Source organism: Somniosus microcephalus, chromosome 2 (assembly GCF_052327205.1).
Source record: "Somniosus microcephalus isolate GS21.2 chromosome 2, FLI_Smic_1.0, whole genome shotgun sequence".
Lineage (NCBI taxonomy): Eukaryota > Metazoa > Chordata > Chondrichthyes > Squaliformes > Somniosidae > Somniosus > Somniosus microcephalus.
Genome location: NC_140988.1, coordinates 301550047 through 301577774, shown reverse-complemented (window position 1 = coordinate 301577774; position 27728 = coordinate 301550047). Strand labels below are relative to the sequence as shown.

At 42.8% G+C, this 27728-nt stretch overlaps 1 protein-coding gene and 1 long non-coding RNA gene across 2 annotated transcripts in view; both read left to right on the top strand.

Moving 5' to 3' along the window:
- LOC147123488 (uncharacterized) overlaps positions 1–7880 on the top strand; it is a 31981-nt gene extending 24101 nt beyond the window's left edge. Inside the window, exon 3 of the long non-coding RNA XR_015074576.1 lies at positions 4753–7880. This is a non-coding gene — a long non-coding RNA (uncharacterized LOC147123488). The remainder of the gene's footprint in view (positions 1–4752) is intronic.
- The window catches only part of golph3a (golgi phosphoprotein 3a), a 176930-nt gene that overhangs the window by 61085 nt on the left and 88117 nt on the right, over positions 1–27728 (top strand).

The following is a 27728-nucleotide window of genomic DNA, read 5'->3' as shown; positions in this document are numbered from 1 at the left end:
CGTGGAAGAGCAGCACTTGAAACATAGAGTTCTCTTTGAGGTACTGTTTGCGGTCTTCCAGGGACTTCTCTCTGAAGCCTCTGCACTTCTTTAATGGATGGGGCTTGTTGTGGATGGGACATTGTTTGCTCATATCCTCGGATTTCTTCTGATCCCTTGCGTTCTTGGTTGAAGACACTTGCGTTTTGTGGACAGATATTGGTGTCCTTCCATGTCTGTCGAACTTGTCTCTTCTGGCAAGTGCTGTGTGGGAGGAGAAGTTGTTGAAGCTGGGGTCTGTCCTGGCTTTGGCTTCTCTACGAATGAAGTTGGCAAACACAGAGAATGGGGGGAAGGTAATGTTGTGCTTTAGCTTGAACCTTGACCCGAATGATGTCCACTTCTCCTGCAGATTGAATGGAAGCTTCTCAACGATGGGACTTACCCCTCTGGAAGTGTCTAAGTATGATAGGCCAGGTAGGTAGCCGTCCTGCTTTGCAGCTTCGAGTTCCGACAGCAGATCTCAAAGGTCGCGGAGCTTCTGGGGTTCCTTATTTGTCAACTTCGGAAAGTTCTCCAACCTGGCAAAGAGAGCCCTTTCAATGGCTTCAGGTGAGCCGTAGCTTTCTTCCAGCCTCGCCCAAGCCATCATCAACCCAGCTCACATTGACTGCTTTTATCCTGCGTGCCTGTCTGGCAGACTCTGGGCCGAGCCATTTGATAAGGAGGTCGAGCTCTTCTCCTGCCGACAGGTCTAAGCCCGATATGGCACCGTGGAAGGAGGACTTCCAGGCCCAATAGTTCTCTGGTTTATCATCAAACGTGGTTAACCCTGTAGTCACCAGCTGGCTGCGTGCAAGGTATTTGGCAAGGTCGTAGGTGGTGGGGCCTATGCTATGGTCGCCTTGAGTAGAGGCTCTGCTGGGTGTCTCAAGGAAACAAGAGGGGGTTTGCTGCTGACTTTCTCTCTCCAGCGCTCCATTCCTCTGCACGGTGTCCTCTGTTTTGTGGGGGAGGATCCTGTGACTTGGGGCACACAGTCCATTTTGAACTTGGTTGGTGACATGGGGCATGTTATATGGTGTGGTGTGCTTGAGTCTGTAGAGATGTGTGGGTCTTCATCTCTGTCTCTTGTAAACTGTGCGTCAGCTTGGTTGCTCACATAGTCTTTGGTGCACTGTAGTCGACTCTGACGCGGAACGGGAATTGGAACTTTGCTAGCTGACTCAAGATCAGCTTCCATTAAAAGTACCTCCAATATTTGTGCCTCAGCTAATGCAACATCTCTCTTTTTCTTCCTGCAGGGCGTCTAATGTGGCTTGGAGACGGGCCCGTTCAACTTTTATCTCTCTTTCTTCCTGCAGGGCGTCTAATTTGGCTTGGTGACAGGCCCGTTCAACTTCTATTTCCATTTCTTTCTTGTCATACGCTGCTTCTGCATTGGCCCGTGCTCTGGCGATGGCCATACTAACCCTAGAATCAGCTGATGACCGTGAACCAGCTGATGATCTGTAGTAACGAGAGCTTATAGACAGATTGTCACATTCTTCAGTTTCGTCTAACTGTTTAAGGTCTTCTACTTGCTGAGTAGCGTTTTCGGTATTACCTCCTGCCATGATGATGTGAGGTAAGTGTGGTGTACAAGGTGAAGGCTTAAGCTGGCTGTGTCGTGATGGCTTACTCTGGGCCTAGATGACGGCCACTTAACTCTTGAGTCCTTGCTGCTCCACGTGGAGGATCTCCTCTCTTCACAGCTAGCCGTATTGCTGTCTTTTCACTGTACTGGTCTCGCTAGATGTACTCCTATCCAGTTATCCAGTCAGCTAAACACTCATTCAAATAACTCCTCGAGAAGCAGGGTGCGGTTTTGAAGCTTTACTTGAATAAAATTGTGAAACTGTAAACAAAGACAAAGTATGTTTTGTACACAGAGCTGAGTACTATACATTAGATGTTACATAAGATACAAACATGTTTATGAAAACAGAATAGACTAACTGTATAGGTAAATAGCACTGAAGCTAAACCTCGGTAGCTAACAGCTAATAAACTTGTCAAAATACTATACCGACATGGTTGTTATCATGTTACTAAACAAGGATACTCACAGACATTGCGTCTTGCCTAGCGTATAAGGAAGGATGGAGGAGGATGGCTGCCTCGTGGGCTTTGCTCACAACTCAACAAAACACTCCCTGGAATACTACTTCCGGGGCAGACAGGAAGACAATAACTACCACTAGAGGGTGCTATCTGCATGTAATAAGTCCAGAACAATCACACTCCTGACTTGTGCCTTGTAGATGGTGGAAAGGCTTTGGGGAGTCAGGAGGTGAGACACTCCTGTATTCTCTTAGTTTGACCCCACCTAATACCTCACTATTTCTTACTTTAGTGCTCTCTACCTCTCCCAATTCTTTGAGCACTTTATTTCCCCTTTCTAATGTTACAACCTGGTGCCCACCCCCTTGCCAAATTAGTTTAAACCCTCCCCAACAGCACTAGCAAACCTCCCGGCAAGGATGTTGGTTCCGGCCCTGTTGAGGTGCAACCCGTCCGGCCTGTACAGGTCCCACCTCCTCCAGAACTGGTCCCAATGCCCCAGGAATCTGAAGCCCTCCCTCCTGCACCATCTCTCCAGCCACGCATTCATTTGCTCTATCCTCCTATTTCTATACTCACTCGCATGTGGCACTGGGAGTAATCTAGAGCTTACTACCTTTTGAGTTCCTGCTTTTTAATCTCTTTCCCACCTCCCTAAAATCTGTCTGCAGGACCTCATCCCTCTTTTTATCTATGTTGTTGGTACCAATATGAACCACAAGCTCTGGCTGTTCACCCTCCCCCCTCAGGATGCCAATGAAGGGGAGATGCATGAAACTGGGATTGTTACTTTGGGGCGGAAAGAGGGGATAAGGTGGAATCAGTGTTTTGGGATGGAGGAGGAAGGAGAGTGCCAGCATCAACTGGGGATTGGGAGGGAAGGAGTTCCAGCATAAACTAGGGGTGGGATTGCAGAAGAGTACTGACTTAGCTAGGTTCAAGGTGAAGAATGCCAGGGGTGAGAAGATGCTATAATGAACTGGGAGTGTTTGAGGAGGAGAGAGAATCTGTGAAAGGATGGGGACTTGGTTCAGTTACAGTGTTTCTGTGGACTGGGTCTGAGGTCAAATGCCTCTGTGAACTTGGACAAGAGGAGCATTTGCACGAAAGTGATGAGGTAACTTCTGGGCGAAATGATGGCTTGGTTGGTCTGCTGAAAAACCAAGTGTCACAATATTTTTCTATTTTTCAGATTAAAAATCTATCCAAGTACAAAAATTAACCAGAATACATAATTTTTAGAATAAAATAGGGAGTAATGAGTATGTTTTTGCAGAGTTTACTGTAGTAGTATGTCTTTCTTAATACTCTGGCTTATAGTAAATGGGATCCAAAGTTTTTAATTTGCTTTCTGGGAAGAACCATGGTCTTATTAATGTGTGATCCTATCCTGTGATCCTATCCTGTAAAAACAGACTACGTTCTTCCAGAAATATGGCAACTGTGCACTACTTCTGTGCTGTCTTCATATATTGAGGATAAAAGTGGCTACCTTTGTCGTCTCATTTTATTTTCAGGAGTTTGCTGGTGAATGTGCTGGTTGTTGTTTAAGAATACAGTTTCACTTGGGTGTAATGGAATAATCCTTTTAAGTTGTTTCCATGACATCATTGTGCATCATTGTTTCCCCTCTTAAAGAATGTATCCAAGTGTTGGAGAAACGCGAGTAATCTTGGATAGAGATGGACAATTCATAATTGTATTGACTTGCTCTAAGAAACACGAAAACAAGAGACCTAACATTGGAACAAAATATGTGGTAGGAGCTGAATGGGCTGATGTTGCATCTTTTACACTCATTTGGGAAGATGCCAGGGAAAGGGGGGCAGGTGTTGTAAGTCATGGAAGAGTGGACCTGGGTGCCATGGAGGTCATGGTCATTACAGATTGCTGAAAGGGGAAGGGAGGGGAAATGGAGTTTAGTGCTGGAATCATGTTGGAGATGCCGGAAGATGATCTGTTGTCCTAACATGACCCCGATAGCAGAGGGTTTTAATACTGACATTAATTCTCTCTTGGATGCACCTGTGAATTGATACATGTTGGAGGAAAGAATGTTCCACAGATGTCTTTTTATAAATAGCCGGATAGGGATCCTAGTATATGTTTTATATTCTAAGCCCTTTTTTAAACTACTTTCAAGAATTCTGTTAGAGGAATTTTTTTTTGTTTCAAGACACAGAGTACATCTGCAGAGAGATGTAGATTTGTTTTGGGGTGCCAGGGACTTCACTGAATTCATTCATAATCACCATTTAGGTAGATAATATGTTAATATTTTCTGGCCGTTGGTAAAACTGAGTAATCAAGGCTGTTACCAAACAGAGTATGACATTGCTTGTAGTCTGTACAAGTCTGTCTTTTTCTCGCAGTATCTTGTTGGACTTTTGTTTCAGATGTTTAAAATTTTAAAAGATTGCATTGAAGTAAATTCTCACTTTTTTTTTAAATCTTGGGATGTGGGTGTCCCTGACAATTTATTGCCCATTGCAAGTTGCCCATGAGAAGGTTAGTGGTGCTCCAACAATACTGTTAGGTAGGGAGTTCTAGGAATTTGACCCAGTGACTATGAAGGAATGGCGATGTATATCCAAGTCAGGGTGGTGTGTAACTTTGAGGGAATTTGGAGGTGATCGAGTTCTCATGAACATGTTGCCCATGTCCTTCTAGCTGGTGGAGATCACGGGTTTTGGACATGGCAAGTTGCTGCAGTGCTGAACACGGCAATCATCAGTGAACAGACCCACTTCTGACCTTATGGAGGGAAGGTCATTGAAGGACGTGAAGATAGTTGGGCCTAGGACGTGGCTCTGAGGAACTCCTGCAGTGATGTCGCGGTTCTGACAATCACACTAAAACTACTGGTGGGAGTTTATATATCAGCAGGTCAAATCTGCCCTCAGACTTTTGGATTGTGGAGTACTCAATGAAGCATGGGGACCATAAACCTTTATTGCAGATCTAGATTTGTACAGTGACATGATAAATTGATGTTTTGTACATGTGCAGTTTTCACATTATGCAAGATTAAGAAAGAAGAAAGAACTTGAATTAAATAGTGCCTTTCACAAAATCAAAATGTCCCATCACTTCACAGCCAATGGGTGTACTTTTGTGAAGCGTAGTCAGTGTTGTAATGTGAGGAAACAACAGCCAATATGTGTACAGCAAGGTCCAAACAGCAATGAGATAAGTGACGAGATGATCTGCTTTTGGTGTTGGATGTGAGATAAATCTTGGCCAGGACACCTGGAGAACGCCTCTGCTCTTCGAATAGTGGTGTGGGATCATTAATGTCCACCCAAGAGGCAGAGAGAGCCTCGGTTTAACATATCATCTGAAAGATGGCACTCCCTTAGTACACTTCATTGCTTTAATATTGACAGTCCTAAGATTATGGAGTAACCACCTGATGATGTACAAATCCTGTCACAGGAGTTGGTTCTCCTGCAGTGCAGTCAGATAGTAAATATGAAAACTAATAAAATTCCTTTTTGCAAAGGAACTGATACCAATGCCTATCTAATGGTTTTATTTCAAGTTATTGATTGAAGAGTTAAAATTTGATTAGGCAACAATATTTGAAATGTAAATCACCTACAGCAGGAGCTGCATAGTTGAATCTGCCATTCTTGCAGCAGTGAAGGTGAATTTGACACAATCTGCACAACAGCCTTTCTCAAGGGGAACATTATTTAACTATTGTATATTTTTAAATTTACCTTACAGACTTGTCACTTTAAATAAACAAAATGCACATTTTAGTACACTGATGTCATTATATTGTCTTTTCCATATATCACCAATCTCACTCTGCTAATAAATTGTAGTAGCAAAATGGCTTCTGTCTGTGTACTTGTCCTGTTACTCGCTTAATAGTCTTCTAACATTACTGCTGTTGTTAATTGACATTGAACTCATCATGCATAGCTTTGGTTTCTCATCTCTCTTCTAACTCTCCATTTATCTTAATGAAATGTCCAATAGAAATTGCTGTCGAGCTGCAAGTGTGGCTACAGCGACACCGTTTTAGCTACATGCACTAATTTTAGTAGAAAATGCCTTGCATACACTCACAATACAATTAAATGTACTTCACGTGTATATTTACTCAACAGCATCTACCACCATTCAGTAACCAAGGAAATAAAGCACTCAATGATCAAAAAACGTGTTGCACAAATGTGTCCTAATGGTGGCAACTTATGATGTGGTATAGTTCCACAAGTAATGGTAGTCCTTTAATGCCATACTGAAATGCCCATTTCTATACCTGCACCTAGATAGTGAGTGTTAACAGGCCATTGGACCATATAGGCATCAGATCTAAACCCAATCTTGTCCTGGCATGATGCCTACGCACATCATTCCAGTAGGGAGTTGGTAGTAATGATCAGAGTGAGAATCCTGGCCAATTTTTTTTAGAACATAAGAACATAAGACATAGGAGCAGGAGTAGGTCATTTGGCCCCTCGAGCCTGCTCCGCCATTCAATAAGATCATGGCTGATCTGATCTTGGCCTCAACTCCATTTCCCTGCCCACTCCCCATAACCGTCGACTCCCTTATCATTCAAAAATCTGTCTACACCTTAAATATATTCAATGACCCAGCCTCCACAGCTCTCTGGGGAAGAGAATTCCAAAGATTCACGACCCTCTGAGAGAAGAAATTCCTCCTCATTTCTAATTGAAAAGGGTGCCTCCTTATTCTGAAATTATGCCCCCTAGTTCTAGATTCCCCCACGAGGGGAAACATCCTCTCTGCATCTACCCTGCCAAGCCCCTTCAGTATATCTTATATGTTTCAATAAGATCCCCTCTTATTTTACTAAACTCCAATGCGTATAGGCTCAACCTGCTCAACCTTTCTTCATAAGACAACCCCTTCATCTCCGGAATCAACCTTGTGAACCTTCTCTGAACTGCCTCCAATGCAAGTATATCTGTCCTTAAATAAGGAGACCAAAACTACGCAGTGTTCCAGGTGTGGTCTCACCAACGCCCTGTACAGTTGTAACAGGACTTCCCTACTTTTATACTCCATTCCCTTTGTAATAAAGGCCAACATTCCATTTGCCTTCCTAATTACTTGCTGTACCTGCATGCTAACTTTTTGTGATTCATGTACAAGGACCCCCAGATCCCTCTGTACCTCAGCATTTTGTAATCTCTCCCCATTTAAATAATTTGCTTTTTTTATTTTTCCTACCAAAAGTGGATAACCTCGCATTTTTCCACATTAAACTCCATCTGCCAGATTTTTGCCCACTCACTTAGCCTATCTATATCCCTTTGGAGATTCTTTGCGTCCTCCACACAATTTGCTTTCCCACCTATCTTTGTATCATCATTCTTTTCAGTCTGGAGATTGAGTCCAGTTGTAGTTCTCATGTTTCGCCCACTTCCCCCATGCCTATCCCATTCACACCAGTCCCAACCAATAACTATGTTTACAAGATCACGAGAGATACAGATGAAGAAAGTCATTTGGCTCATTTTAACTCCATTTAGAAAGATACTTCAGTCTCCGATTGCAGTGTTCAGCGTTTCCTTAAACGATTCCGAATTTTAACTTCCATTGCTCTACCTGCAAGTCCATTCCATGTGCTGATCACTGTGTAAGAACCACCTGCTTTTACTTTTTTGAAGCTGTGTCCCTTTTTCCCACTCACGGTATAGTTTGAAGTAGTGTTCTGGATCAAACTTTTCTAAAGTGTCAGTGAGTCTTGTCAATGGTTTGTTACAAAGCTATTCTAAATTTCTACAATATACTGCTTTTTTACCATTCACAGGTATTTTTGAGATTGAATGAAATACAGGGATGGGGTTCACCTAAACTGCACTAGTATCAATGTCATTGCAGAGAAATAAATAAGGCAATGGAGGAAGATTTAAAACTAGCAAGTATGGGAGAGGGACAAACAAACAGTCCAAAAAGAAAGGAGGTTAATAACAATTGCAGAGCAATTAAATACAAACGGGAATGTTTTGATGGCTAAGTTTAAATGTTTTTACACAAATTCAGGTAATATCAGCAATAAAATACTAAAGTTAGAAGTCTCTGCAAGTAGAATATTACTATCTCAGAAACATGGCTAACAGCAGAAGATGGCCGAAAGCTGGAGCTGAGGGTATAAAATGTTTTTCAAAATGTTTATCAAGAGAGTTGGAGAAGTTGTTTTATGGATGTAGTAGCTATAGAAAGTCTGGATATAGCAGTAGATAAGGAAGACGGCTCACCACCACCTTCTCAAGGGCAACTAGGGATGGGCAATAAATGCTGGCCTTGCCAGTGATGCCCACATCCCAAGAATTAATTTTTAAACCACCCCATGGGTTGAATGAACATATCAGTGATAAGCTGAAGAGTGGAGGTAAGAATATAAATAAATTCAGAGACAGTTGAGGATGCTTTCCTCATAAAACATTAGTTATAGAGTCATAGAGTCATAGATTGAGATCAGTGAGCATGGATTTCTAAAAGGCAGATAACGCTTAATCAACCTTAATAGAATGCTTTGAAGAAATAATAGAAGGTAGATAAGGGAAATGCAATGAATATGATTTCAATGGGTTTTCATAAAGTATTTGATAAGATACCACATAAGAGAGTTATGGTAAATATAATAGCATATGGAATTAAGGCAAGTAACAGCAGGTTAAGGGGAGAGTTAAGAGGTGTTCAAAATTATGAAGGGTTTTGATAGTGAATAAGGAGAAACTATTTCCACTAGCAGGAGGGTCAGTAACCAGAGGGGACAGATTTAAGGTAATTGGCAAAAGAACCAGAGGGGAGATGATTCTTTATGTAGCAAGTTATGATCTGGAATGCACTGCCCGCAGGGGTGGTGGAAGCAGATTCAGTAGTAACTTTCAAAAGGGGATTTGGTATATACTTGAAAAGGAAAAATTTGCAGGATTATGTGGAAGGAACAGGGGAGTGGGACTAATTGGATAGCTCGTTCAAAGAGCTGGCACAGGTATGATGGGCTCACTGGCCTCCTTCTGTACTGTATGATTCTATGAACAATGACCAAGGTGAATTCAGGCCTTGGGGAACTAAATTATGTAGATTCGATTTCTTTTAACTGGACAAATGAGAATTGAGTGCTGGCATGATAATAGGCCTTCAAAAACAATGCAGTTGAAGTAAGCAAGCTATTTAACTTGGATCAGAGGGCACAAAGTACAACATTTCATAAGCACAGGAGATTAGTAAAAAAAAACTTTTTCCCCATGGGATAATGGAAGTTTGGAACAGATTCCCAAAAAGAAGCTAGTACGATAGCAAAATACTGCAGATGCTGGAAATCCGAAATAACAACAGAAAATGCTGGAAAAACTCAGCAGGCCAGGCAACATCCGTGGAGAGAAATTAGAGTTGACGTTTCGGGTCAAAACCTTTTATCAAGACTAAAGAGGCACAGGGAATGAAATAGATTAAGAGGCCGGGCTGGGAGAGAACAAAAGAGAAGAGACATTAAGAGGTATTCAAAACGAGACGAGATGGTAATAGGACTAGTGGAGACAAAAGACGGCTCAGATTAGGTGTGAAATGTGCTGGCAGAATGGGAGACAGCTGCCATGTGGGAGAGAGAAAAAAAAATATCGAGTTCAACAATTTCAGATCATAACCTCGGCCCCTATGACATTTTTACTTTTATTTTTTATCCACGCCTTTGTTTTGGTTTTTCCCTCCCCCCCCCCCCCACCCCCTTTCCTTTTTTTTTCTCTCCCACATGGCAGCTGTCTCCCATTCTGCCAGTACATTTCACACCTAATCTAGAGCTGTCTTTTGTCTCCACTAGTCCTATCACCATCTCGTCTCGTTTTGAATACCTCTTAATGTCTCTTCCCTTTTGTTCTCTCCCAGCCCGGCCTCTTAATCTATTTCATTCCCTGTGCCTCTTTAGTCTTGATAAAGGGTTTTGACCCGAAATGTCGACTCTAATTTCTCTCCACGGATGTTGCCTGGCCTGCTGAGTTTTTCCGGCATTTTCTGTTATTTCCCAAAAGAAGCTAGTTGATTTGGGGTCACTTGAGCCTGTTTAAAGGAGCTGAATGGATATTTATGGAATGGGGGATTGAGGGTTTATTGAGATAGTAATTGGTCTACTTGATTCTGTTTTAGGAAGCTAGGAGAAGTAATTTGGTGTTCCCTAAACTTGGGGAATCATCAGCTAGGTGGCATTCTCTAAAGCAATGGATTAACAGATGGGTGGGAAAGGATTCCTGATATAATAATCATACATGGACTCTGGATAGAGCAGTCTTGATGGGCCAAATAGTCTCTCTCGTATTCTGAATTAAATTATTCAAGTGCCTCTTCATAGAATTATAGAAATTACATCACAGAAGGAGGCCATTCGGCCTGTCATGCCTGTGCTGGCTCTTTGAAAGAGCAGTTGTGTTTAGTCCCACATCCCTGCTTTTTGTCCGTAACCCTGTAAGTTCCTCATCCTCAAGTATCTGTCCAACTCACTTTTAAAATTATTTAGGAATTGGCTTCCACCACCTTTTCAGGTCGAGCTTTCCAGATCCCGACAACTCAGTGGAAAAAGTTTCTCCTCATCTCCCCTCTAGATCTTTTTCCAGTGATTTTTGAATCTATGACCTCGAGTTATTGACCTACTCACCAGAGGGAATAGTTTTTCTCTATCTACTCTATCAAAATCTCTCATCATCCTTAAAAGCTCTGTTAGGTCACCTTTAACCATCTCTGTTCCAAGGAGAACAATCCTAACTTTTCCAGTCTCTCATAATTGAAGTCCCTCAGCCCTGGTAACATCCTGGTGCACCGTCTGCTCTCTCAGTTGGATGTAAAAGATCCCATGGCACTATTTCAAAGAAGAGCAGGGGAGTTATCCCTGCTGTCCTGGCCAATATTTATCCCTCAATCAACATCACTAAAAACAGATGATCTGGTCATTATCGTATTGCTGTTTGTGGAACGTTGCTGTGTGCAAATTGGCTGCCGCATTCCTACATTACAACAGTGACTACACTTCAAAAGTACTTCATTGGCTGTGAAGTGCTTTTGGACATCCTGAGGTTGTGAAAGGTGCTATATAAATGCAAGTCTTTCTTTCTTTATTTCTTTTCTCCTTTATTTCTGTCCTGAAGTGTGGTGCTCAGAATTATCCACAGTACGCCAGCTGAGGCCTAGCCAGTGATTTATAAAGTTTTAGCATGATCTCTTTGAGCTTTTATATTCTATTCCTCTATAAACCCAAGTAACCCATATGCTTTTTTAACCACCTTATCAACTTGCCGTGCCATGTTTAAGGATTTGTGTATATGGACACCAAGGTGTCTCTAATCATCTACACTTTTCAAAATCGTGCCATTTATAGTATATATACTGTCTTTCCATATTTTTTTTTCCTCCCAAAGTGCATCACTTCACACTTCTCGGCATTGAACTGCATCTGCCATGCTTCTGCCCATTTCACCATCCTGAAGCCTATAACTATCCTCATCACTATCTACTATGTTGCCAAGTTTCGTATCCTCTGCAAACTTTATAATGCTGCTCCCTGCACCCGAGTCTAGTGCGTTTATAAAAATTGAAAAGAGTAATGAACCCAAAATTGAACCTTGGGGAACACCACTACAAACCACCTCCCTCCCAGTCTGAAAAACATCCATCCACCACCACCTTTTGCTTCCTGCCACTGAGCCAATTTTGTATCCATACTGCCACTTTCCCCTTAATTCCATGTGCTGCCATCTTCTTAATAAGTCTCCTATGTCTTGTCGAGTGCCTTCTGAAATTCTCTGTTGCCTAATCAAGTTAGTCAGACATGATTTGCCTTTAACAAATCCATGCTGGTTCTCCTTGATTTAAAGTTTATTTTGTCCCTGAAAATGGTTTCCAATTACTTCCCCACCACCGATGTTAGGCTGTAGTTTCTTGCTTTATCCCTCTCCCCTTTCTTGTATAGTGATATAACATTAGCAACCCTCCAGTCCTCTGGCACTACTCCTCTATCAAATGAGGATTGTGACCAATGCCTCTGCTATTTCTACCTTTGCTTCTTTCAGCAACCGAGGATGCATTCCATCCGGCTCAGGTGACTTATCAACTTTCGATTTTTTTTTTAGTACGTCTTCTCTATTACTGTCCTGTCCATAACTTCCCTCTCCTCTTAATGCATGTTGAATTGAAGTTATTCATGGGAATGAGAGCACTGAATGAAATATCAAATGATGTGTACCCTCTGAATGTGTTGCATCCAGGTATGAGTCAAAAAGAAAACTCACTTTAGCCATCTGATTCAAATACTTTTCTGTTTTTAAGCACATGAACATAACCTTAGCAGGCACAGCAGCTAATAAACTTGTCCAGTAACATTGTGTGCCGAGTCCCACAGAGAAGGCAGTCTTGCCAGCCTCATGTTGCCCTACCAAAAGCACACACTGAATTCTGTAGTTGTGGTTTTAGCCTAAAAAGTAACCTTTCTAATTTGTATGATTCATTGTGTTACATAAGCACTTAGATATTCACTTCACAGCACAATGCAGGCTAGGTGTTAGTACAGTGGAAGGCAAATTTGTACATCTAATTGTTTTTAAATGCGTTTCAAAATGGACTATTGATCTTTACAAGTGTTAGTTTATTTTGGAAATAGTACCGCTTGCTAAGTAAATCTCCTGCCAACTGTTTTTCCATTCGGCAGTGCTGTGGAGGTCTGCATTTTGTATGTTGTAATGGAGAGTACAGAATCAGGTTACAAGTTAGCAACTGCTGACACTCTTAATGCTTTATTGTACAAGATCTGAGCTAGTGTTAGAGCTTTAATTATTTTAATCCATATAGTGGTAGGAACTTTAAAACATTTAAACTGTAATATATAAGTGCTGAATAAGTGATTAAATATGTATATTAAAATGGTATATACTGTATTAGCCTCTACCTTAATGAAAGCATTAAATACAATCTTGCAACTTCACAGTAAAATCTAGCTTTTATAAAAGAAATGTCAGGAAATTACAGGAGTTCAGCATACTGTTCCTGTAAGTTACAGTAGTTTACCAAATATTGAAATGAGCACACTCCAAGGCAACAGTTGCAAAACCAAATAAAATTTGGGCTAATCAGTAGACACCTGTTCTTTCTTTATTATGCCCATTTTTTCTTCACCACTCACCTCATCTCCTGAATCCTTGGTGGGTTGCAGTTTTAAAGGTGGTAGACACCCTCTGTTACCTGACTTAAATAGTCATTAATCCTGTATGTGCCTTAACGATGAGCATAAGCAAGCTGTTCCACTATGGAAGCATTACAGCCGAGCCTGATTTTCACCTCATCCTGACTGATTTTCTTCTCCTTAAACTGGGAGTGCGGAGGCTGATTTATAGCGCCAACTGTTGTCCAAATTGTGATCAGATAACTTGGTACAGACTGACATTCTATCCTGGGACATTTTTGTGAGTAGCTAAGCCATTGGGGAGCTCCATTATTGTTTTTTAATGATAGATTTAGCTTGGTGATCTAAAATCCCAAATCATCCTTGTCCTTTGCACTGTGTCTTTCAGTAAGTACTGTGACCACAATGGGACAGAATATTCACAGGTGGCATCTCCTATACTTACCTTCATTTTATAAACCCTAAAAGTGTTATCCACAACTTTCCCTACTTCTGCCCCAATTTCATTAGTATTTTTAATCTGGTACAGTTTCTTATAATAATAATTCAACTTTATTGTCATTGCACAAGTACATGAACAACAAAATATGATTTTGCAAGGTCCCATGACTGGGAGAAGCAAAGCCACTGCGTCGGTGCGCGCCGCCATTCCATTTCCACCATTCCTCCTGTCCGACAATCTTCAGCCCACCGCCCAGGCCTGCTCGCCAGCCGCTCCTCCCATGGCTCTTTCCGTGACCTTCTCACCAACCGCCCCTCCTCGGGGCTCCTTCTGTACCTGGTCTTCCCTGATGGTCACCCCTCCAGGATACTAACCAGGCCTGGTTCTGCTTAGCTTCCTAAGCCTTGCCAGTGACCCTGTCCCTAGTCCCAGGAAGTACTGTGGGTTTTCTGAAGACCAGTTCATTACCAATTTCTGTTTCTCCATGTTTAGAAGCCTTCCCCAGTTGAGTGTGGGTTTAGACGTAGGGTAAAGCTCTTCACCTCTCTAAAATTTGCCCATTGCAACTAAATAAATTTGCCTCAGCCAAACTGAGGACCAGCAGTGAGGGAAGAGCTTAAGGAAGTTGTGGAGAGTTGTTTAGCAACACTTGAGCAAAGGACAAATGGAATAGCTTTAAAGCATATTGCTGAGCATACATGATAAATACATACCTAGGATTAGCTCATTTAGTCTAAACAAGCCTGACCATAAATAGATCAACTAGAAATAAGGATATAAGGAAGAAAACAAATTTTACAAATATGTAGGAAGGGGAGGGGGCCCACAAGGATGAATAGGACAATATTCAAACGTTCATACAGTAAGATATTCTTGTAACAAAAAGGTTAGTCAGGCAGGTGAGAATCCTAAAGATGCTAATGGGTCAAAACTGAGAATGAATATGAAATACTATGATTAATTTCTGCAAATATTTTTACTAGAAAAAAAACTAAGTAGGATTAACATCTCAATATGGAATCTTAGAATATTACCTCACAGAAACAGGCTGCTCGGCACACAAAGTCTGCGTTGGAGTTTTCCTCCGACACTTGCCCAGTAATCAGTCACAAAATACTGAAATCAATGTTTGCAGACCTCTTGTAGAAACTTCTGAGCCAGACCCAGGATCCTTAGTCGTGCTTTATTGCACTCACACTCTTGCGCTCTCTCTCCCTCTCCCAATTACCCGCTCTGTATCTCGTGCTCATTCTGTCCCCGCTTTCTCTCCCTCTTCCCATTGCTGGCAGGTCCATGCTTTCCTCTCCCCTCTGCTAACAGACACAATGAACCAAACCCCACACCACAATCCAGTTCTGCCAAAGCACAAACTGCATACTCCTACAAACTTATACATACAAGTACTTCTAAATACCAGATAGCTATCTACAGCTAGTGTGTTTCATACCATCTTGTGTACCCTTAGTTTTAAAAATGGTAATGGATAACCATTAAATACAGAAGTAAAGAAATATATATAATGGAAAACCAATCGATCCCCTGTGGAGCTGCATGTGGGAGACAAGACCATGTGTAGTTTCAGGTGACGTGGGGTTAGAGGCAGGGAGGTAAGTGGACTAAAGTGCACAAATGTCATTCAGTCCCCATTTTGAACTTGTGCATTATGTCCTTATTTTTATATTCTCAGTAAAATTCCTAAGCCCACGGTTATAATAGAAAGGGCCTATGTAAGCTGGGAATATGTTCGAGAAATGTGTGCAGATGTCAAGAGTTTTAGTATATTACAGTAAACTCTTTCGTATCCGGCACCGACGGGACCGAGATGGTGCCGGTTGATTAAAAATTCCGAATAATAGAGAGGTAGGCAATTTTTAACACAAAAAAAATAAAAACCAGTGACTAACTCGGCCACCGTGGGAAACTCGGACTTGGAAAAACGAAAAATGTATGGATTCAGCAAGATTACCGGTTATCTATTTTGCCGGTTATTAAAGAATTCCGGTTGATTAGGTGCCATTTAAACAAGAGTTTACTGTATATTGATAAAGGCTACTCATTTATGGTTTTCATAGAATAGTGGATAGAGGTGTGGAATTAAATTCCAAAAGCACTAATAAAAGGCCCAGACTACCATGAAATTAAACATTATTTGAATTATTTGGTCATGATATGTCAGTGGCTCTAATGTTACACCCTGCAGCGAACAACATCACAGGAGATCTGCAAGCAATATATTAAAATTCATGCATATAGTGCCACACCTATTTCCCTGCTGTACTGCTTTCCCCAGCACACTTTGATCCAAAGATGTGCGGGTTAGGTTGATTGGCTATGATAAATTGACCCTTAGTGTTAGGGGGATTAAATACGTGGGGTTACGGGGATAGGGTGGGATATGTGTTGGTGTAGGGGTTACGGGGATCGGGTGGGATATGTGTCGGTGCAGGCTTGATGGGCCGAAATGGCCTCGATCTGCACTGTGGGGTTTCTGTGATTCTGTGAATGTCACAGGAGATTTGTTAGGTCAGAGGCTGGGTATTCTGCTGCGAGTGTCTCACCTCCTGACTCCCCAAAGCTTTTCCACCATCTACAAGACACAAGTCAGGATGTGATGGAATACTCTCCACTTGCTTGGATAAGTGCAGCTCCAACAACACTCAAGAAGCTCGACACCATCCGGGACAAAGCAGCCCGCTTGATTGGCACCCCATCCACCACCTTAAACATTCATTCCCTCCAGCACCGGCACAGTGTGTCTGCAGAGTGTACCATCTACACGATGCACTGCAGCAACTCGCCAAGGCTTCTTTGGCAGCACCACCCAAACCTGCGACCTTCACCACCTAGAAGGACAAGGGCAGCAGGCGCATGGAAACACCTTCACCTGCAAGTTGCACACTGTACTGACTTGGAAATATATCGGCGTTCCTTCATCGTCGCTGGGTCAAAATCCTGGAACTCCCTCCCTAACAGCGCCATGGGAGTACCTTCACCACACGGACTGCAGCGGTTCAAGAAGGTGGCTCACCACCACCTTCTCGAGGGCAATTTCCCACATTACAACAGTAACTCCACTTCAAAAGTACTTCATTGGCTGTGAAGTGCTTTGAGACGTCCGGTGGTTGTGAAAGGCTATATAAATGCAAGTCTTTCAATTACGGATGGGCAATAAATGCTGGTCTTGCCAGCGGTGCCCACATCCAACAACAACAAAAACAACTTGTATTTATATAGTGCCTTTAGCGTAGTAAAACGTCCCAAGGTGCTTCACAGGAGTATTATAAGACACAAAATTTGACACCGAGCCACATAAGGAGAAATTAGGGTGACCAAAAGCTTGGTCACAGAGGTAGGTTTTAAGGAGTGTCTTAAAGGAGGCAGAGAGGTTTAGGGAGGGAATTCCAGAGCTTAGGGCCTAGGCAACAGAAGGCACGGCCACCAATGGATGAGCGATTATAATCAGGGATGCTCGAGAGGGCAGAATTAGAGGAGCGCAGATATCTCGCGGGGCAGGGGGTTGGTGGTTGTAGGGCTGAAGGAGATTACAGAGATAGGGAGGGGCGAGGCCATGGAGGGATTTGAAAACAAGGATGAAAATTTTGAAATCGAGGCATTACTTAACTGGGAGCCAATGTAGGTCAGTGAGCACAAGGGTGATGGGCGAACGAGACTTGGTGCGAGTTAGGACACGGGCAGCTGAGTTTTGGATGACCTCAAGTTTACGTAGGGTAGAATGTGGGAGGCCAGCCAGGAGTGCATTGGAATAGTCAGGAATGAATTTAAAAAAAATCCTTTAATGTCTCTTTTTCAAGCAAAGTTTAATTTTAACTAAGGATTTGTGGCCTTTGCCTCAACAGTAATTTGTAGCAGAAAATTCCACATTACACCCACCCTCTAAAGACATTTGATACTCATTCTAACCAAATTGATGGAGGCCATCACCCAGGTGAAAAGGTTCTAAACAAATGAATCTGCAAGGAGTGATGTATTCAGTTTTTTTCTTTCATTCTCTTTTTCAGTTTCTCATTCTTTTGTTTTCTTTTCTCTCCCAACCCTCTTGTTTGTCTTTTTCGGGGTCTCCTTCCTTTTATCCCATTCTCTCTGCATCATTCTCCTAGCTCTTTCTGCCTTCTTTCTGTTGCTCTCCTTTCTCTGCTTGTCTCTTCCTCTGTTATTCTTTACCTCTTTTCTTTCGCATTTTTTCCTTTTCTCCATCTGTGTCCTCTCTCCCTGCCCACCCTCCAACTTAACTCTCTTTATTTCTCTCCCCATTTGTCTTTCTCTTTCACTTTTGCCGCTGGGCGGGCTCAACAAGATCAATCAAGGGAAAATCGAGTGGGTTGGTCACAACTCAATGGAGGCGGGACTCCAACCCCAAAAGTTGTCGTCCCGCCTCCAGTATCAAAATCCAGCCCTATGTCTCTATTTATGAAGCCCAGGATCCCGTATGTTTTTTTAACTGCTTTCTGAACCTGCCCTGCCACCTTCAACGATTTGTGCACATATACCCCCCAGATCTCTCTGTTCATGTACCCCCTTTATATTGCCTCTCCTCATTCTTCCTACCAAAATATATCACTTCGCATTTTTCTGCGTTAAATTTCATCTGCCAGGTGTCCACCCATTCCACCAGCCTGTCTAGGTCCTCTTGAAGTCTATCACTATCCTCCTCACTGTTAATTATACTTCCAGGGATATGCCATCTTTCAGATGAAATGTTAAACCGAGGCCCCGTCGGCCCCCTCGAATAAACATAAAAATCCCATGGCACTATTTGAAGAACAACAGGCGAGTTCTCCCTGGTGTCCAGGCCAATATTGCTGTGTGTGGAATCTTGCTGTGTGCAAATTGGCTGCCACATTTCCTACATTGCAACATTCAAAAAAGTGCTTCATTGGCTGTAAAACACTTTGGGACGTTCATGGGTCGTGAAAGGCGCTATATAAATGCAATTCTTTCTTTCTGTCTTTGTTTTTCTCACTTTTTCTTTTTCTTTCTCTCTTATATCCTTGCTGCCTTCTGGTACTGAATTTCCTGGACCATATGTGTGGGCATACTAGTGTGAGATTACATTCTATATCAAACAGGCCTAACCAGTCAGTATAGCTGGTGTAAATACGACATTGTATTCTACTGAGTACAGTTTTGCTTTGCTTTGTACAATCATACCTTTTGTCATTTAATCACTCCTGCCTTCCACCCTATCACAGACCTTCCTCCCCTCCCCCCTTTCCCTGCCCCTGCACTTGCTTAGAATCTGTTGCATCTCTCTTTTTCCAGTTCTGACGAAAGGTCATTGACCTAAAATGTTAACTCTGTTTCTCTCTCCACAGATGCTGCCTGACCTGCTGAGTATTTCCAGCATTTTCTGTTTTTATTTCAGATTTCCAGCAACCGCATTATTTTGCTTTTGTATGAGTACAGTTCTGATGTGCTGGATAGTGATGTGGGTATCAGGTGGCACTCAGTCTTCCCGAATACGTCTCGGACTGCCTCTTCAACCAACATTTACTTACTTCGTGTCCCAACTTATTGAAGTTGGAACTTGCATGGAGTCGTCCCTTTGATATCTGTAGGACTGTGGCATCTAGCTCAAGTGTTTGGCCCTTTTGTCCTGTGTTCAAAGTCAGGAAAACAAATAATACAGACTTTGTTACTGTAACTTTGAACCATAGAACATAAATTCTGAAATATATCTTTAATATGTAGTGCTAAATTGAAGTGTAAAGAAAAAATAATTTTGTAACTGATATTACAGGCTTATTAAGGCCTTTTGCTAGAACATTATCAATCTCCTTGAAACTTTCCCAATTTGCTGTGTCATGCTTTCAGCAATTTGTAGTACTGAATACAGCAAAGTAAAATTGTTGAAATAGAAGAAACCTTGGTGGTTGTACATCTTAATTCAGACATTTTCTGAGTAGATTGGGATGGGGATTTATCAATGCTCTAGTTGTGTTCTGCACAGAAATAAGATTACAGTTCTGCACTGTTAAATTCCAGGTGACAGAAACGGGAACTAGATGCTGCTGTGTTTTGGTATATAAAGGTTTCTTTGTGACAACCTGAGGTACCATATTAACTCTGGGTTAACAAACGTATGAATAGATCTTTGGTGCAAATTGTAGCATTTAAGTCAAACTATTAATTGGTTTGAAAACCAGCTTGAGAGTTTTGTGTTGTACAGGCATGCTATTGATTCTTAAGTCCCTTTGGACTCCTAATGTGGAGTTTCATTGCATATGGTTAATGTACTTTATCCTCCTGACACTAGATTTGTTACTGCTTAAAACATTGAAACTGATTTAAAGTTCCTCCTAGTATTGATATAAATTAACGCTTTCATTGTTCTTTTGATAGTCTAGCTGCAAAATCTCAAACTTTGACCTGTTAATGCAAGCTGCTTTCTATGAGGACTTCAGTAAATACTTGCTCCAAAAATGAGAAACTAGATTAATAAGCAACTGCAACAGTCCACACTCGGCTTCTCTCTGGCAGTTGTTTTCCACACTCTGGGTAACTTCACTGTTAGCATCTCTGGGTTGGTTATCAACCCTGATGTAGAACCTACGGTTCCTCTGTTTTTCTAACTGTAGCTGTGATGTGCTTGCTTAAAGGAGATCCAGGGTTGCAGATATGAAATCTGGAGCTATAGTGTAGAGCTTAATTGGACCATCGCCACATTGAGTGGAGTCCACTGCCACTCAGCAGTGGCAAAGACTGAGGATCATGTAGAAGTCACAAGGCATCCTGTGGCCAAACAATCTTCAGCTGCTTCATCAATGACCTTCCCCCTGTCATAAGGTCAGGAGTGGGACTGTTCACTGACAGTTCTACAATACTGAGCTCCATTCACAACTCTGATAAAGTAGACCGATGCCAGCCTACAGTAGGGTGTAACCAACATCCAGGCTTGAGGTAATATTTGCATCGTATAAGAACCAGCTAATGACCATCTCCAACAAGAAAATGGAGGTTTAAAGTGGCCTCTGAAATAGAGATAAGATCCCTTGGGAGGGAGGGAGAGATCGTGGGGTGGGGAGGGGTCATCGGTGGGGAGGGTCTAGAGAGATGGTGTTGTGGGGGGACATTGTTGATGGGGGGAGGGGGTCCCAGTCAGATCGGGCCTCTGAGACATTGAAGGGGCTGGAGAGGTAGGTCAGGGATCGGCAAGTTCGGGGAAGGGTCTGATCACAGGTGGGGGTGCGGGGGGGAGCGGTCTGCACAGAACAGAATTAAACAGAGTGGACTTGAACAGAGTGCTTTGGTTGGGAATTTGGAAAGAGTGGGAATTCGGAGAAGAGAGGGACGGAGTTGTTGCTTTTTGCCTACACTACTTGTAGTGCTTTGTGTTACAGGTAGATATTTAATTACAATACCCTTAACTTAATCTAAATCAAATAAATAGTCAGGAAACTACACTGTAAACTAAGTTACCTAATTACAAATGTAATTAAATAAATCAAGGTTATATAGGGATGACAGTGCAGGCGATATGCCACAACTGCAACATGTGGGAGTTTGTGGCGAGCATTGTGATCCCGGACAACCACGTTTGCAGTAAGTGCCTGCATCTTGAGGAACTTCAGCTCAGAGTTTTTGCGCTGGAGTCTGAGGTGCAGACATTGCGGGGCATCAGGGATGGGGAGAGTTACCTGGACACTTTGATCCAGGAGGCAGTCACACCCCATAGGTTAGGCAGTGGTACAGGTCTGGTTAGTGGTCAGGGACAGGAGGGTGTGACTGCAACTCAGGCAGGTAAGGGGACCCCAAGTGCAATGCTGGAGGAGCCTTTGCTCTTATCCAACAGGGATGAGGTTCTTGCTGCCTGTGTGGATGAGGGAAAAGCCTGCAGGATGGATGAGCAGGTTGACCATGGCACCATGGTGCAAGAGGCCATTCAAGTGGGGGAAGTGAAAGGGAATGTAGTTGTGGTAGGGGACAGTATAGTCAGGGGGATAGATACTGTTCACTGCAGCCGCAACCGAGAGTTCCGAAGGTTGTGTTGTCTGCCCGGTGCCAGGGTTAAAGACATCTCCTCACGGCTGGAGAACAACTTGGAATGGGAGGGGGAGGATCCAGTTGTCGTGGTCCATGTAGGAACCAATGACCTAGGTAAAACTAGGAATGAGGTTCTGCTGAGGGAGTTGAGGAGCTAGGATCCAAATTAAAAAGCAGAACCTCAAAGGTAATAATCTCTGGATTATTACCTGAGCCACACGCCAATTGGCATAGGGACAAACAGATTAGAGGTTTAAATGTGTGGCTCAAAGAATGGTGTGGGAGGAAGGGGTTTCAGTTCATGAGGCACTAGCACTAGTACTGGGGAAAGAGGGAGCTGTTCCGTTTGGACGGGCGCCACTTAAACTGGGCTGGGACCAGTGTCCTGGCGAACTGAATAACTAGGGCAGTAGACAGGGCTTTAAACTAATGAAGGGGGTGGGGGGCGAGAGGATTCAGGAAAGCGTAAATTTAAAAGCAGCGAGAGAAATGTCAAAGCTCCAGAGCAGAGTTTTGGGTAAAAATAAGCAGAGTGGGTCAGGAAGGGAGAGAGAGTAACAAAGGTAATAAGGCATCAGTGACGAAGGTGACATCAGGAAAAAATAGAAATAAGTCAAAGCTAAAGGTACTATATCTGAATGCGCGAAGCATTTGCAACAAAATAGATCAATTAATAGCGCAGATAGAAATGAACAGGTTTGATCTAATAACCATAACGGAGACGTGGTTGCAAAGTGGCCAAGGTTGGGAACTAAATATTCCAGGATACATAACTTTTAGAAGGGATAGGCAAAATAGAAAAGGAGGAGGGGTAGCCCTGATAATAAAAGATGAGATAAAAACAGTAGAGAGAAAGGATCTTAGCTCCGAAAATCAAGAAGTAGAATCAGTTTGGGTGGAGCTAAGAAACAGCAAGGGGCAGAAAACATTGGTGGGAATTGTTTATAGGCCCCCAACAGTAGTTGTAATGTAGGGCAGAGTATAAATCAGGAAATTAGAGACGCATGTAACAAGTGTAATACAGTAATCATGGGGGACTTTAATCTACATATAGACTGGGCAAACCAAATTTACAGTAATAGTGTGGAGGACGAATTCATGGAATGTATGCAAGATAGTTTTCTAGATCAGTATGTTGAGGAACTAACTAGGGAACAGGCTATTTTAGATCTAGTATTGTGCAATGAGAAAGGCTTCATTAATAACCTTGTAGTAAAAGGGCCTTTAGGGAAGAGTGACCATAATATGATAGAATTTTATATTGAGTTTGAAAATCATAGAAAGTTACAGCACGGAAGGAGGCCATTTCGGCTCATCGTGTCCGCGCCAGCCAACAAAGAGCTAAAAGTGACTTGGTTAAATCCAAAACTAGGGTCTTAAATCTAAACAAAGCAAACTACGTAGGTATGAGGGGCGAGTTTGCTACGGTAGATTGGGAAACTACATTAAAAGGTATGACAGTGGACGAGCAATGGCTAGCATTTAAAGAATTAATACATAATTTACAACAAATATTCATTCCTTTAAGGCACAAAAACCCCACAGGAAAAGTGGTCCAACTGTGGCTAACAAGAGAAGTTAAAGATAGTATTAGATCAAAGGAAGAGGTTTATAATGTTGCCAAAAAGAGTAGTAAGCCTGAGGATTGGGAAGATTTTAGAATTCAGCAAAGGAGGACCAAGAAATTGATAAAGAACGGGAAAATAGAATATGAGAGTAAACTAGCGAGAGACATAAAAACAGACTATAAAAGCTTCTATAGGTATGTAAAGAGGAAAAGATTAGCGAAAGTAAATGTGGGTCCCTTGCAGGCTGAGACAGGAGAAATTATAATGGGGAATAAGGAAACGGCAGAGAAATTAACAAATACTTTGGGCTGGATTTTGCCAGCCGAGACGAGTTGGGGGCAGGACTGCTGCCTTCCGGGTTCTAGTCCCGCCCCCAGTGACATCTGATGAACCCACGCTGTTTTCCCTTGATTGGCCTTGTTAAACCCACCCTCCGGCCAATTAAGGGAAAGCTGGTGATAATGTCAGCGTATGACGCTTCATCTGTCAAAAATATTTTGACAGATGAATTGTCAGCATTTGACAGCTTTGAGAAGGCCCACCAAGACCTCTCTTCTCAGCAGAAAGCAGATGGCTGCTGCATCTGAGAGTGCAGCAGCCATTCTGTCATCTCTGCCGTTGAGATGAGGCACCCCCGGATCCTCAACGGTTGAAGCCTGCAGAAAGAAGCAAAGTTAAGGAAACTTTTTCCAACACTTTACACTCACCTCTCATACTTACCTGTCCACACTTGCACCTGTAAAGTCTGTGGGTTGTGCAGTTAATAAATACACAGACTTCAGAAGTAACAAACAAACAGGTCTTTACTATTCGAAGGTCCGGGCGAATCTGCTCCAGCAATCCTGCCACAACACTTATATACTGGTGTGGTCACTATCGGTATTACAGTATACAGAAGCCAAACAAATAGTGCCACACCTAAAGTAGTTCTCTTAAAGGTGAACGGTTACATTCAATAGTTCCCTTAAAGGTAGACGGGTACATACACTACAATCCTCCCTTTTTAGCTTATTACTTACAGAGTCTCCGTTAAACATCCATATCTTCAACTTCCTATAAACAAATTACAGATATAATCTCGGTGGAGTCAATGTCATATAAAACAATTTACAGATATAATCTCGGTGGGAACAGTTCACAGGTTCAGTCTCTGCGGAAACAGTTCATAGATTCAGTCTCTGATCTTGACTCATTCCGAACAACATTTCTTTGGTGTAGCCGGTTCACCTGGCTAGTGTGACTCCTCCATAGCCTTTTTCTTGACGTAACAGCTTGAACTTTCGTCCTGTTGAACCAGCAGTGCGGACTTTTACAACCAACTGGCTGTCTTGACATTTTCCAGTTTTTCAACTAATTTAGCTCCTTTCGTAGTGTTCCGCCTGAGATGGTAGAAGTGCTAATATTTTAGACAGTTATTATCTTCTGCTTCTTCTTTTTCTTTTCTGCCTTTTTGAAACTCTCGGAGCTCCTTTCTCGGCTGCCAGCTGTAGCGCCACCAACTCTCTATGTTCCTTAGACCTTAAGTGCTTCCTCCGGATTTCAGCACTTTGGGAGTTTTCATCACAAGCTGGGCAGACCACATCCTCGTAATATTCAGTGTCACTCAACAGGTCATGGTAATATTCGGGTTCGTCCTGAGTTAGGCCAGCGAGAGAGCCTTCTTCTTCCTCCTCACCCGTCTGGACGTTAGCTGACGGTGGTTCCTTCCCTAGACATCTTTCTTGAAAAGACTTCTTCATGCATTCATATTCATCCCGCTCTTCCTGGGTTGTCTGCCATTCCTTCACTACTGACCTCATTTGTGAGTTCAATACCTTCCCTTCCACCGGGGATTGCGGTATCAGGCTATTTAATCCTTCTACTGAAGCAGCTGTTTCAACATTCTTCTGTTCACATTGACGTGATTCATCGAACTCTTCATAGAGTAAACTGTAACACAAAATCTGTGTTGCCACCTCAGTTACTTCTGTAACTTTTGGGAGCTCCGAATTCCTTCCCTTTGCAGATTGAAGCTCGTGTTCCCATTGTGGAGTCTTGTCTCTCAGCATGTGAAGGAGTTGGCTGACCGTTAACTCTTCCGCGGGGACTCTGTGGATCAGAGTCTTCACCATTTCATCCACCTTCCCCTCCAATGCTTTCACCTTCCTTTCCTCTTGTACTTTGGTTTCAAGCGCTCGAAGAAGTTGCGCCTTGATGCTCCCAAGCTCATGTTCAGAGCCCATTCTTACAGTCCCTGTGTTTCTTACAGTTTCCTTCCCTTCCACTGAAAGGATTCCCAGTTGACTCTGCTCTTCAAGTCGTTGAACCTCGGTCATTGCCGCCTCATATTTGTCTTGGGTTTCCTCCAATATTTTTATGAGTTCTTGGACATCTTGTCTTTCATGTTCTGCCATGTCTTTCACCGCTAAATTCTCATCTATGGATGGAACTTCTACCGATGAGTCTGTCTTGGCCTTGAGCTCATCAAGAATTTCCTGCAGCCTTTGGACTTCTTGCTCATGTTCAACCTTTAGTTGTTCATATGCTTCTACTGAAACTAGCTTTTCGGAGGTTGCCGAATTAATCCCCTCCAGAATTGTAGCCTGGGCCTGTTCATACTGTTCTTTCCACTTCTCACACTCTGCTTGTAAGGAGTCGTAGAGAAGAACTGGAATAAAATCCCGGCTTCCTGAAGATTCCTCTTCATTTGCTTCTTTCGCAATTTCCTGTTGGAGTTCAGCCAAGGCTGCTATGCTATCTGCCTCTTGAAGTCTCACTGCCATCAAATCTTCTTTATTCTTGCAGTCTATCTCAGTCATTTTCCCTTTATTTTCATTTAACTGAGTGATAAGCTCCTCTTGCAACATGGCCACATTATTCACATCAGGTAAAGAAGCGTTTCTCTTTTCCATGTCCAAGATTTTTTTCTGCATCTCTTTAAGTGCACACTGCGATTCAGCTTCTCTTAACCTTGCCTGCACTAGCTCCATCTCCAATTGCAGAACAAAATCCTCAGTGTAGCGTGGTTTGCCTTTATGCTGTATCTCTAGATCATGCAAATATTCTAACTCCTGAACATCATAAGGGAGGTGTGATCGGTAATTGGCCACGATGGCTCTATGGTCGCTCTCTGCTTGAGCCAGCAGGTTCTGTCGTCTTTCCAGACTCTCCCATTCGGTGTCATAGAACTTTTTCATTGTTTTCATCTCTTGTACGAGACGGTAACTTAATTGTTCGAATTGTTGTCGTACTTTGAAATAACGTTGAGTTCGAGCTCGGTGTTCCTCCGTAATGCATATGTCTGTGACTTGAACAGGCTCAGAATTCTCTGTCTTTATGCACGCCCTCGTTTTTCCAACCTTAGTCAGTGAGTTCATGTTAACCTTGTTTTTCATACGTGGGCTGGACTTATCGTCTTCCGGCTGAGAGTCTGAGCTGCTTGTCTGCACCGAGTCCTCACTCGTCATTGCTTGTAGGTAGTGCCATTCCATGTCTATTTTCTTGATCCACTCCCGTCCTAGAAGTGGTGGTCCTCCCTCATGTAGTACATACAAGTTCATTCTTGGGTGTTCTTTACCCCTATCTCTCACCTTGACTCTTATTTTTCCCATGGGGTATACTTTATGCCCCGTGTATGTCTGCAATACGAACTTGGTATCTCTTAAGGGTATGTGTGAGAATAGCCGGTGGTAATCCCCTCGATTTATGACTGATACAGCTGATCCAGTGTCCAACTCCATTTTCACTTGGACTCCAGCTATTTTTAGCATGACCCAGATAGTTTGTAGGTCAGCTTCCTTACTCACATGGTGGATACTCAGACTACCCAGCTCCTGGCCGCTTGGATCTGAGTCTGGATTCTGTTCGTCTGAACTCTTCTCAGCCCCCTTGTATACCTTGTTGTACTTTTCTTGTGATGGCTTCCTTTGGTTGTTGGTCTTCTTCCCTGACCGGCATACCTTAGCGATGTGACCCAGTTTGCCACATTTCCTACATTCTTGGTTCTTAAACCAGCATTGATTCTGGTCATGTGTTGTCTTCCCACAACGATAGCATTTTGTTGTACTCGAGGTAATTTGGTCCACCCCGAGCGCCGCCGCCTTTAGTTGCATTTCCGCCGTTCCTTTCGCTGCGGCTTCGTGTGATGCGGCTATAAGGACTGCCCTGTCAAGTGTAAGGTCGTTCTCTTCTAGTAGGCGCTTTTGCGTCCCTTCCTTGGACAATCCGCCTACGAACTTGTCTCGCAGTGCCTCTGTCAGATTCCCTCCGAACTGGCAGTATTTCGCTAGCCTACGCAGTTCGACCAAGTATTCTGCGTTGTTTTCGTCTTTCCGTTGCGTTCTTGCATAGAATTTGAATCGTTCAGCCAACATCAACGGTGTGGGGTTCAAGTGGTCCTTCAGAACAACCACAATCTCTTCGAAAGACTGATCCGCCGGTTTAGCTGGTGCTAGTGAATCCTTCAAGAGCCCGTATGTCTTTGCGCCCATCGAGTTTAACAATG